Raw genomic sequence first — 12,401 nt, 5'->3', positions numbered from 1 at the left:
ATCCAAAGCAGGCTTCAGGCTCTGAGCTGTCAGCACAGAGCCCGACACGGGGCTCGAACTCACGGACTGCGAGATCATGACCTGAGCCAAAGTCGGTCACTTAACTGACTGAGCCACCCAGGCACCCCTACTTCTTCATCTTTAAAATGAAGGGATTGAACCAAGAGATTTCAGAGGCACCTTTTAGTTCTAATAACACTTCAGTCTTTTGGTTCCTGATTATGCCTCAGGGATGGCACTTTCCTTCAAAAGTAAGTATGTTCTAGTTCCCTAAGTTTGCTCAAAGAGTTCTGTTAAGCACCAAAAGAAGAACCATAGTACTGTTAAATGAATCCAGGTGGTAATTCACCTTTGAACACCAGAGAATAATAAAGACTACTTTTGGTAGTGATGAATATTGAATAAGCATTAATGTAAAGTTATTATGTAATTAATAAATTACAATCATAAGTGAAGAATACGCACATTTTTCTGATCTCATTCCAGAGTAAAAGACAACAAGTTGCATTGAAAATCAGGGCCAGGTCTTTTTCTGACCAGGGTTTAGTTTGGACATGTCTGGAATGCAGGAGTATGAAACCCTTTGAAACAACACGGAGAGTGGGTGTTTCCAGCTGAGAGGAGCATTTGATCTTTTCTTGCAAAATAAGTACCTGCACTACAAAGGAGGGTTGCTATCCCCAGAGAAGGACACAGGAAGCATATGGGACCAACCATGAAGAAAGGACAGAACCATCTAAAATACTATAAATGTTAAGTTGTTTGGGAAGCATGATGAATTTTTATTTCTGGCCACTGAGCATTCTATTTATTTAATACTTTTTTTTTTCAAGAGTGGATGAGTCTTTACTTGGAACACTTTGAAACCCAGAGTCGCATTTTTCAACAAGAGAAATGTAAAGATTTAGCACATATGGATGTTCAGTAAATTCTAACTCATTGAAGGAAGCATATTAATAATAAAGCTTTAGTTAAAAGTATAGGATTTTTTGTTTTGTTTGTTTTTTAAGATGAGACTTAGGAACAGTACCCTTTCCTCAATGAATGTCTAGAATTTCATCTTCTACAGATGGAAGAACTTTTCATACCATGTGGATCAAAAATTCAAATATAAAAATGAAATCATGATAAAGTTAACAATATAATAGCTTAAAATTTCAGGGTACCCCGGTGGCTCAGTCAGTTAAGTGTCTGACTTCAGCTCAGGCAGGTTATGATCTTGCGGTTTGTGGGTTCGAGCCCTGTGTTGGGCTCTGTGCTGACAGTTCAGAGCCTGGAGCCTGCTTTGAATTCTATGTCTCCCTTCTCTGCCCCTCCCCTGCTCTCACACTGTCTCTCTGTCTCTCTCTCTCTCTCAAAGGTAAATAAACATTAAAAACTTAAGAAAAAAAAGAACTAGAACAAATTTTTGAAAATAATAAAATAAAGTTTCAGTCTGGCAACAATAACAACATACACACATGACAAGAAAAAATGGGTGAAATGGGTCAAAGTTTACAAACTTCCTTTTGCAAAATAAGTCCTGGGGATATCATGTACAGCATGATGACTATAGTTAATAATACTGTATGGTATATCTGAAAGTTGCTAAGAGAGTAGATCTCAAAAGTCCTCATCTCAAGAAACAATTTTTGTCACTATGTATGGTCACAGGTATTTTTTAGTTAATTTATTTATTTTGAGAAAGAGCAAGGAGGGGCAGAGAGAGAGGCAGAGAGGGAATCCCAAGCAGGCTCAGAGCTCTCAACACAGACCCCAACATGGGGCTTAATCCCCTGAACTGTGAGATCACAACCTGAGCCACAATCAAGAGTTGGATGCGTAACCAATTGAGCCACTCAGGCACCCTGTATGGTGACAGATATTAACTAGACTAGTTGTAGTGGTCATTTTGCAAATGTACACAAATACCAAATCATTATGTTGTACACTTGAAACTAGTATAATGTGTCAATTATACCTCAACAAAAAATAATAATAAAGAATCTAAGAGATAATCAATCAATCAATCAATAAATAAATAAAGCAAACACATAAAAAAGATTTGCAATTCATATCAAGATAAAATGCATCTACCAATGCATAAAGAGTTCCTGCCAATCAAGAAGAAAAGGACTAACAACCCAATAGAAAAAAGAGGGGGAAAAAATGAACTGAGAGTTCACAGAAGAAAAAACACATATGGATCTTAAAGCTAAGAAAAAAATGCTCAACTTAACTCATAATTTGAGAAATGCAATATACAACTGTCCTAAGTTGTTTTGCCCTACCCATCAGGTTGGCAAAAATCTACAAATTTGGTAATGCTCTCTGCATTCAAGACCTTGGGAAAGGAAGCCTTTGCATTATGGGTAGAACAGTAACTTAGTATAACCTCTGTGAAGGGCAATTTGGCAGATTTCCTTTGGAGCTAATGAAGCATAAACTTTGGGACTCTTCACTTGCACAGGCCCTTTTTGAGGCCCTGGGAAGATACCCAACAATTTTTCAACTTCTTATGTTGTTTTTGAGAACTTTGCAAAATAAGATATTTTAATCACAATTGGTTAAGACCATTGTTCTCTTTACACTCGCAGGTCCTCTCCAACATGCTTTACTTTGTGAAATGCAGCATTGGAATGGCATCATGAAATCCTTTTATTGTATTTTCTTTTTAATATTTATTTTTGGGAAAGTGCAAGGGGGAGAGGGGCAGAGAGATTGGGATAGAGGATCCAAAGCGGACTCTGAGCTGATAGGCTGACAGCAGCGAGCCAGATGTGGGGCTCAAACTCAAGGAACCGCGAGATCATGACCTGAGCCAAAGTCAGACCCTCAACCTACTGAGCCACCCAGGTGCCCCAGGAACTCCTGAAATCAGGTAAAAGGAAGTTGACTTGGAGACACATTTAGATTGGATTTAGTGGGATGCATTCATGTGGTGTGCAGTCACCTCCATCAGAGCCAGGTTATTGGTAGGCCTCTGGTGTAGGAATGGTTTCCACAAATACTCCTACAACTTACTTTGCCAACCACCTGCTGATCTGACAACAAGCTGCAGGGCCAGAGATCACACTGAAATATGAACATGTCTTATGGTGCCTGATATTAGAGTTATGTAGGTAGTGGGAAAGAAACAAGGCTCGAAATAAATGGAGCCAGAAGCCAATCTGTGGAAAATTATTTTAATTGTTAGGTATGCAAAATTATAAGCAGGATGCTTATTTTTTACAGATATCTGGTCAAAATGGCTATTCTTGCCTATTAGGACATATTTGATAAATTCACCATATATTTATAATCTTTTTTTAAAATGTGAATCATGTGAAATAGAATTTATCAGAGGTTCTGAGTTGTAGGACACAAACTTGTAGCAGTACTACATATCACATTGTGTGAAACTGAATGCTTTATGCATCCCAACTACCAAATTAAAAAAAAAAAAAAAGAATTTCAACCAACCATGCTAAAAAGAAGTCTGAATTATCTTTCTGCTCTCTGTCTTTAAAATTATATTGTAAAGCTGTGGCCATAGAAGAGGTAATCAGGGGGTGCCTAGATGGCTCAGTTGGTTAAGCATCCGGCTCTTGATTTTGGCTCAGGTCATGATCTCACAATTCGTGGGATCTAGCCCTGTGTCTGGCTCTGTGCTGACAGTGTGGGGCTTGCTTGGGATTTTCTCTCTCTTACTTTGCCCCTCCCCCACTCACCTGCTCCTCTCCTCAAAATAAATGAATAAACTTTAGAAGAGGTAACCACTGTATGCAACCAAAGAGAAAGAGAGACAGAGAGGGAGAGAGAGAAATGTAGACATGTGTCAGGTAGTTCGTTAGTAGAGATATTATGTTCTTTTTCAAGATTCTGTGATATTCAGAATGCATTTTTCAGCTTTTTAAAATTAGTAACCTATTGTGATTTCCCTTCATATTATATATATATATATATATATATATATATATATATATACACTTTTCTACCTACCTTAAATTAGATAACTTTATAATATTTTTCTTAGTGAAAGCCTACAAAATTATGATCTGCAGGTTCCATACAATCAAAACTTCATTCCTTGGGGTACCTGGGTACCTCAGTTGGTTAAGCATCTGATTGCAGCTCAAGTCATGATCTCACGGTTTTTGAGTTTGAGCCCTGCATCAAGCTCTGTGCTGACAGCTCAGAGCCTGGAGTGTGCTCCAGATTCTGTGTCTCCCTCTCTCTCTGCCCCTCCCTCACTCATGCTCTCTCTGTCAAAAATAAATAATAAACATTAAAAAATTAATTAAAAACTTCATTCCTTTTTATGGATGGATATTACTCCACTATATAGATATTTCATATTTTGATTTATCCATTCATCTGTTGATGGACACAGGTTATTTCCTCTTTTGGGCTATTGTGAACAGTGCTGCTATGACTTCCTACCTTTTTGATGGGCAGGTGAACTGGTACTGAATAGACTGACTACCAAGCCTGCTGGGTCCTTATCCAGAGATGGTATCTAGCAGGGATACTCCATCATGACACATTGGCTGGGACTGACTGGTCAGAGCCTCTGCCATTGGTAGTTACATATTTCGAATCATTACAAGCAGATTATCACAAGTTCAATGAAGGAAGGTCACATTCTATTTTGCCTAACCCCACAAAGGATTGAGACAGAAACGAGCACTTAGCCAAGAATAACCAAATATAATCTGTCCAACTGACCAATGATGAAGTCTGAAGTAAAAATTCAGTCTCAATAAGTATGATGACTATTGGCTGAACCAGTTATTACTTCTGTGGTGAAAATTAATTGAAAATAGGAAAAGGAGATAAGGAGTCGGTGATAGGAACAGAAGATGAAAGAGACCGGTTGTTAACAAGGGATCTCTTGGGCAGAGCCTCCTGGGCTGTGAGTGCTCATGGGTGACAAGTGACAAGCTGCTCCCCAGAGCTCCCAGCATCCTGACTGACCTTCAGTTGCAGCCTGCGTGGCTCAGATAATTCATTTTCACTCTGTGACATTACACGAGGCCTGGCTTTTATGGCTTGGATTCCTGCCCTAGGTTTTTCTCTAATTGTCATTCCTATAAACTTCCCAATGACTGAGGCAACCTGAATGACTCCTTCCATCCAAAGAAGCTTAAGGAAAACAGCTCTGAAAAGTAGTTAGGTTGTACATCAGGAGCTTTCTAATCATTCATACTCTATGATTTAGTAATTTCTCTCAGAAATCCTAGTCTAAGTCAATAATACCAAAGTCAGGAAAAACATATGCCCAGAGAAGTTAGTCTCAATTTCAGTTTAATGCAAAAAGTTCGAAATACGTGTCCAAATGTAGAATGATTTTAAAAAGGAAAAAATAAATGAAGTTACCTAAATTAGATTATTTATTCATAATTATATAGTTTTGTATTAACATTGACATATTGTCATAGTGTAATCTTAGTTGAAAAAAAGCAAGAAATATATATTCATGAGAGGAATATTCATAGAAAGGAACAGGGCAAAACATGAATAGCGATTATTCCAAAAGTTGTTGGGTGATTCCCCCCCCCATATTTACATTTTTTTTTAATGAAGTTGTGCATATGTTGTTTTTATAATGGGGAAAAAAAACTTCAAAAAAATAAAAGCAGAATATAACATGGATTTCAAACAAAATTAATCATTCTGAATATTCTAAATATTCTAAAGATATTTATTGAAAAAGAGGGAGGGACCTAGGCTTCAGTGCAAATAGAAAACTAAAAGAAAATGATCATGGATTCTTGCAGGATTTGCTTTCCACCATATTACTGGAGGAACCAGATGGGTCTCTGCTTTTCCAGGAGGCACAGGACACTGCCTTTTGCGACAAGGACAAACAACGGTGGGGGTAGCTGAAAACACTATCACTCTGACAGTTCTAAGCCCTTAATGGCTGAGAAGGGCCAAGACACAGAGCTTATTAGAAAAAAGCAAGCGCTACTCCAGATGGCAGTTCCAACTGGCCAGATTTATAATTTTTTCCATGTGGGTCAGAAACATATGCCCAGGATGTAGCATTGGCATTGTAGCAAGACTATAAGAATGCAGCCTATGGAAACGATTTGTTTTATATGGATTTTATTTACTTTTCACACATGCTACTAAAGAGTGCCCCTCAGCTGCTGAGCAAGCATTTGTAGCTGGTAGAGTGGGCAAACGGGCCAAAAGCTTAGTGTCATGACTGGTTTTAAAAATAGTCGTGAAACAGTTTAAAAAGAAAACAAACAAACAATGGTAGCAGAGAGAGACTGAGTAATCAATTAATGGATTAAACACGCAGTTATTGAGTGTTTACTACATAGCAGGCACTGTTGAGCCTTGGGGATATTAATTCCTGCCCCCGTGGTGCACACATTCGACTGTGTTGGGCTGCCAAGTGGAGAAAGGGGGATACAACAAATGAAAAAAATAAGTAAGGTACGTAGCACGTTGGAGGGCTGTGGAGAAAATAAACAGCGGGAGAGGTTAAGGAAAGTCAGTTGTCAGGTTCTTAGAATTTAAACAAAGTGATTAGGAAAGGTGACACAAGGATATTTGAGCAAAGATGTGAAGAAGAAGAGGAATAGAGCTCAGAAAAAGTGTTCTGGGCAAAGGGAACAGCAGGTGCAAAAGCCCTGGAGCAGGTTTGTGTCTGCCTGTTCAGGGACAGGCAAGGAGGCTGGTGGGCCGGGAGCACATGAGCAAAGGGAGAGCAGTGATGGAAGAGGAGTAGGAGGGGAGGGCCAAGGCACCTACAGTCTGGAAGGACATTGTAAAAAGAACAAAGGGGCCAGATGCATCAGCAGATGCTGATTAGCTGTGGAAGATAATAAAGACAGATGTGGCAAAGATCACTCCAAGATTTGTAGCCCAAGTGACTGGGAGTAAGCAGTGTCATCAGCCGAGACAGGGAACAAAAGAAGAGGAACATATTTGTGCCAGGCAGGGCATGAGAGGAGAGAAAGGGGAGAAAATATGAGTTTGTTTGGAAGGTAGTTCTTTTAAGCTGGAAAGTTTCTTTTGAGCTGGAACCTCAGGAAACAGGTCAGGTTAGAGATTCAATTGGTGAATTACCAACAGAGGAGCGTTCAAGTTATGAGAGCAAATGAGTGGGTGTGGCCAATGGTAAATGCTAAGAAATGCTTGTTGAATCAACCCAGTGAAACTGTGCAATGAGGGTGTTGGTTAGGTTCTTTGCCATGTGAGGAACAGATAAGCGACCTTGGATATAGAGGTTATTGTGAAGCTGCACAGAAAGTTAGAAGCAGCAGGACTAATGGAGGATTAATGGAGCCTGAAAGGTCATCAAGATACAATGAAGTTGTTGTGACTAGGCTACATGCTCATCTGCCCACTCCAGGCGTCCTTGTAGTCACCAAGTATTCTCTGTCCCTGCTTCTCCTGCTCCCGATACAGTATCTCTCTATCTCTTGTGCTCCCTCTTACTCTGTTCATATTCCTCAGGAGAAATGAGCTCATTTATCTACTTAGCAATCACCCATCATAGAGAACATGTGGTTGGAGCTCTTGATCCGGGGTAGCACCTAGGCCAATGAACAGACACTGCCTTGGGACCAGGTGCTCATCTCTTGTCCGGTCAGTTGTGGCCAAGCAATACGTGGTACCAGGCATGGAAGGAATAATTATGGAGTCATCAGATGAGGGTTGTGCCACAGAAGGTGTTCTGAGGCATTCCAAGGACAGCAGAACTAGAATTGTATGGCATCAAAAAGGCCAGAAGAGGAGACAGTCTTCAGGAGGCAATGTTCACAACGATCAAATGCAGCAGAGACATGTAATAATTAATAGCAGTAGTAATAATAGCAGTTGTCATGTTTTTAGGGCTTACTATACATCAAAAGCTATACTAAGTGCTTTACATAATTACCCCTCTTAAGTTTTATAATAGTCCTGTGACATTGGTATTCTAGGGACAAATTAAGTAACTTTCCCACTACATCTGGTAAGTAATGGAGCTGAAATTCAAAGCAAAGTCTTTCAATATCCAGAGATCAATTTATTGATTTATTCTCTAACATCATTTGTTGATTGTATATTTTGCACTGTACATTGTTCTAGGCACTTTCATGGAGCTTCCGTACAAGAGGAAGACAGGCCATCAGTAAGTAAACAAATAATATAATTTAAAATAGCAATAAAGGCCACATGAAATAAAACAGGATAATAGATTACGAATTGATTGAAGACAGATGGGGGGCACTTCTCCAGATAGGATGAGCAGAGGAAGCTTCCCTGAGGAGGTGACATTTGTGGTAAGACTTGAGAATGAGAAGAAACCAGCCATACAAAGATCTGGGGGAAATTTTCCAGGCAGAAGGTATAGCCTAAACACTAGAGTTAGGCAGGAATTACTCTGGTATTCAAAGGAACAAAATAAGGCAGGAGTGAGGGGAGAGAAGGCGGAGAGCTTAGAAAGGTACTCAGGAGTCAGGTCAAGTAGGTCTTAAAGAAGCCCGGATTCTAATCTAATCACAAAGAGATAATCACTGGAGGGTTTTAATTAAGGAGGTGATATAACATGGTTTAAGTTTTTGAAAGAATAGTTTGATACTATGTGCAAAATAGAGAGTTAGAAGGAAGAATGCAAAGCAAAAGTCTAGTTAAGGGTTGATAGTGGCTGGGATGGGATGACATTGGAGAGAGTGAGGAGTGGCCAGAGAGTTGACATCACTTACTGATTGACTCGCTGTGGCGGATGAGGAAGAGAGGAGTAAAGAATTGTTCATTTTGAGAAGACTGGTGATAGTATCACAGATATACACAAAAATGCCTTTATGTTTTAGAGACGCCAACTGAAGAATTTGAGTTCAATGTCACAATGACTATACTTTACTTTTTTTGATGTTTATTTTTGCACAGAGAAAGAGAGACAGAGTGTGAGTGGAGGAGGGGCAGAGAGAGACAGAGACAGAATCCAAAGCAGGCTCCAGGCTCCGCACTGTCAGCACAGAGCCTGACACGAGATCTTGACCTGAACCCAAGTCAGACGCTTAATCGACTGAGCCACCCAGGTGCCCCACAATGACTGTACTTTAAAATACTTCAGTTCAAAAAAAAAAAAAAAAAAAAGGTTAAACAAGCACAACAGATGCTGGATCTATCGGTGTTTTTTATACTATTTGCTCTACCTTTCAGTGTGTTTGAGTTTTCATAACAAAAGGTGCTTTTTTTTTTTTTTTTAATAACTTTAGGTTTTTAGTTTGAACAATGAGGTGAAGCCATTTACTGAAATGGAAAAGGCTGGGAGGAGCAGGTTTGAGGGTGGAGGGAATCAAGAGGTTTATCTAAGTTTAGTATGAAAAGCCCATTAGGCATCCAAATGGAGATGTTATGGACACAGAGACACGTAAGCTCACAGCACAGGGAAGAGTCAGGGTTAGTGTGGCAGAGATTGCTAGATCTCTACCCAATACCCACTTTCCTCTTCTTCTCTGTAACAGAACCCTGATACTTAGCTAGGTGTATTGCTAACTGAAATAAAGACTGTATTTCCCAGCCTTCCTGGCAACTAAGTGTGGCCATATGACTAAGTTGTGGATAATGAGGTAGAAGTGGAAGTTTTGTGAAGAAACTAGAAAGCCTCCTTAAAGGGAATTAACTCACCTAGGAAATGAACACTTTGTCCTCCTGCTTTTCTCCTACCTGCAGTCTGGAATGTTTATGATATGGCTGGATCTCCAGCAGCCATCTTGAAATAATGAGGTGCTCCTTGAGGGTGGAAACCAAGGGCTGGGATAATTAAACACATAAAGGGAAGTCCTCTGGGTCTCTGATGGCAATCAAGCCACCATACAAGTCCTAGTTTGCTTTCCTTCAAACTTACACAGCAAATATGCTTCTTTATGGGGCACCTGGATAGCTCAGTCAGTTAAGCATCTGACTACAGCTCAGGTCATGATTTCATGGTTCATGGGTTCAAGCCCCATGTCTCTGACAGTGCAGAGCCTGCTTGGGATTCTTTCTTTCTCTCTTTCTCTCTCTCTGCCCCTCCCCCCCACACTCTCTCAAAATAAATAAACTTATATATATATATATATATACACATATATATATATATATCCTTGTATATTGAATAAATATCCTTGTATGTTGAATTTCCTTAAGTATTGAACAAAAAGCGCAAACTTTTATTTTGTTTAAGCCACTATTGTTTGGCTTTTCCTGATACATGCAACCTAATGCAAACTAATCCTAGGGGCCAAAACTAGAGATATAGATTTGAGAGTCAGTATCATATAGATGATATTTAAAACAGCGGGACTGGTGAACTTACCAAGGAGAGATTATAGAGAAAGGCCTGAAATCAAGCCTCAGACTCAATCAATATTTCAAAGCCAGACATAGAAGATGGGACCAAAAAAAAGAGCGACAAGGAAGAGTGGAATAAATGGAAAACCAGCAGAGTGTGCTGTCAGCAGAGACCAACAGCACAAGTTATTTCTGAAAGGAAGGAGACTGAACTACGTCAAATACCACTGAGAAGTGAAGATGAGGACAGAGAATTGACCGTTAGATTTAGCAAGCTGGAAGTCACGGATGATCTTGATAAGAGTCCTTTCAGGAGGGTGAAGAGGACCCTACTGAAACAAATCGAAGAGTGCCAGAGGGGAGAAGGTGGAGGAGGTAAATATAGATATCTCTTTTGGGACGTTTTCTATGAAGAGGAAGAGAGAGGAGGTAATGGGTCTAAGGAAGAGTTTAAGATGTGCAATACTAAGACAGGTTTGCAGACTGATGGGAGTGATCCACTAAAGGGGAGAATGAATAATGCAGGCAGAAGTGAATAATTACAGAAATGAAGTTCTTGAGAAGGAAAACGAGATAGAATCCAGAGCCTACCAGGAAGGTCGCCTGTGACAGACATTGACCTATGGGAGCGTAGTTCCAGGAAAATGGAGGAGGCAAAATCTAATTGTTTGAGGTTCAAGAGTGAATGCGGAGCTAAAAATTTACAGAAGTGAAATGACATTAGGGGTTGCCTCGGGGTAATACAGGGTTTGGGGTGACTTTTTTTTTCTGTGCTTCTTTCTGCATTTCTGTGACTTGCACATTTTCTAAGAGTATTACCACTATCATAAAGAGAAAAAAAATTGGAAAAAGTGAAAGAAAAGGGAAGTCAGCAAGCGTGTTCATTTCTATCTTTCTGGGAGGTAGGCCTCACCCTTGGGAATAGAGGAAGTATAGCAAAGGCAAGTAGACACAGAAGTGACCCTGCAAGAAAGCCTTATGCGTAATGAAATCAGTCCTTCTGTTTTCATCTCTAGTCCCTCTCTGTGGAGAGCTATTAACCAGAAGTATTCCAGCTGGCAAAACACAATGTACAGTCATTGTAGTTGTTCAGTGTTGTGGCTGGCCCAGGCTCAGTAGGTGGGCAGAGGATAGGAATGGGACATCACAAGCAGGTGAGCCTTGGATGTTTAGGTAGATAGGCAGTTAGGACTAGAAATGTCTACCTGCAAACAGCCAGCTAACTCGAGTTCAAAAGCAGAATGGGTAGGGTTGGAAGTGGGCTTGGAAAAACAAAGCTAAGCCCCAGTAGGGCCCATCATGGTGCTCCATTGCCAAAGGACTCACATTAAGGAAGGGGCTCCATGCTGGTTATTGCCAAGTAAAGTTTCATGTACATTACAGAGATGCACTCAGAGAACTGAAGGAAGAAAACTCTCATCATGCAGCTTGGAACATGCCTCCCATTAGCAGACCATTCATCTGTCATGCATTATGCATTAAGATATTTATAATCCCTGATTAGACTGGAGTTAAAAAAAAAAAGATATTTATAATCCCACAATTACCTTGTGAGAAGCACAATTACATTGCGTTATATTTTTGTTTGTTTTAAAAGCACTGAGTTTTTAAATGGAAATATTTAAAATAAACCACATTTAAAATGAACCCTATTTTAGTATTTATTTTTTATAATTAATAGACTACTTTCTAGAATAGTTTCAGATTTACAGAAAAATTGAGCAGATATTACAGAGTTCCCAAGTCCTGCCCTCCCTCATTTGCACACAGAGTTTTTCCTATTATTAATATTTTGTGTTGGTATGGTATATTTGTTACAATTGATGAATCAATCTTGACTCATAATTACTGACTGAAGTCCATCATTTCCCTTAAGTTTCACTCTTTGTGTTGAACATATCTATGGGTTTTTGGCACAAGGTCATATATCCACTGTACAGTATCATATGGACTAGCTTTGTTGCTTTAAAAATCCCCTATGTCTCACCTGTTCACTTCTCATTCTTTACCCTTGGGCCGTTGGCAGCCACTGATCTTTTTAGTGTCTCCATAGTTTTGCCTTTTCCAGAACGTCATGACGTTGGAATCATACACTATGTAGACTTCCCAGACTGACTTCCTTGACTTAGCAACATGCATTTAAGGTTCCTCCATGTCTTCCC

Source organism: Herpailurus yagouaroundi, unplaced genomic scaffold (genome assembly GCF_014898765.1).
Source record: "Herpailurus yagouaroundi ecotype Mexico unplaced genomic scaffold, PumYag 197, whole genome shotgun sequence".
NCBI classification, from domain to species: Eukaryota; Metazoa; Chordata; class Mammalia; order Carnivora; family Felidae; genus Herpailurus; species Herpailurus yagouaroundi.
Note: the sequence above shows the minus strand (reverse complement) of the source record.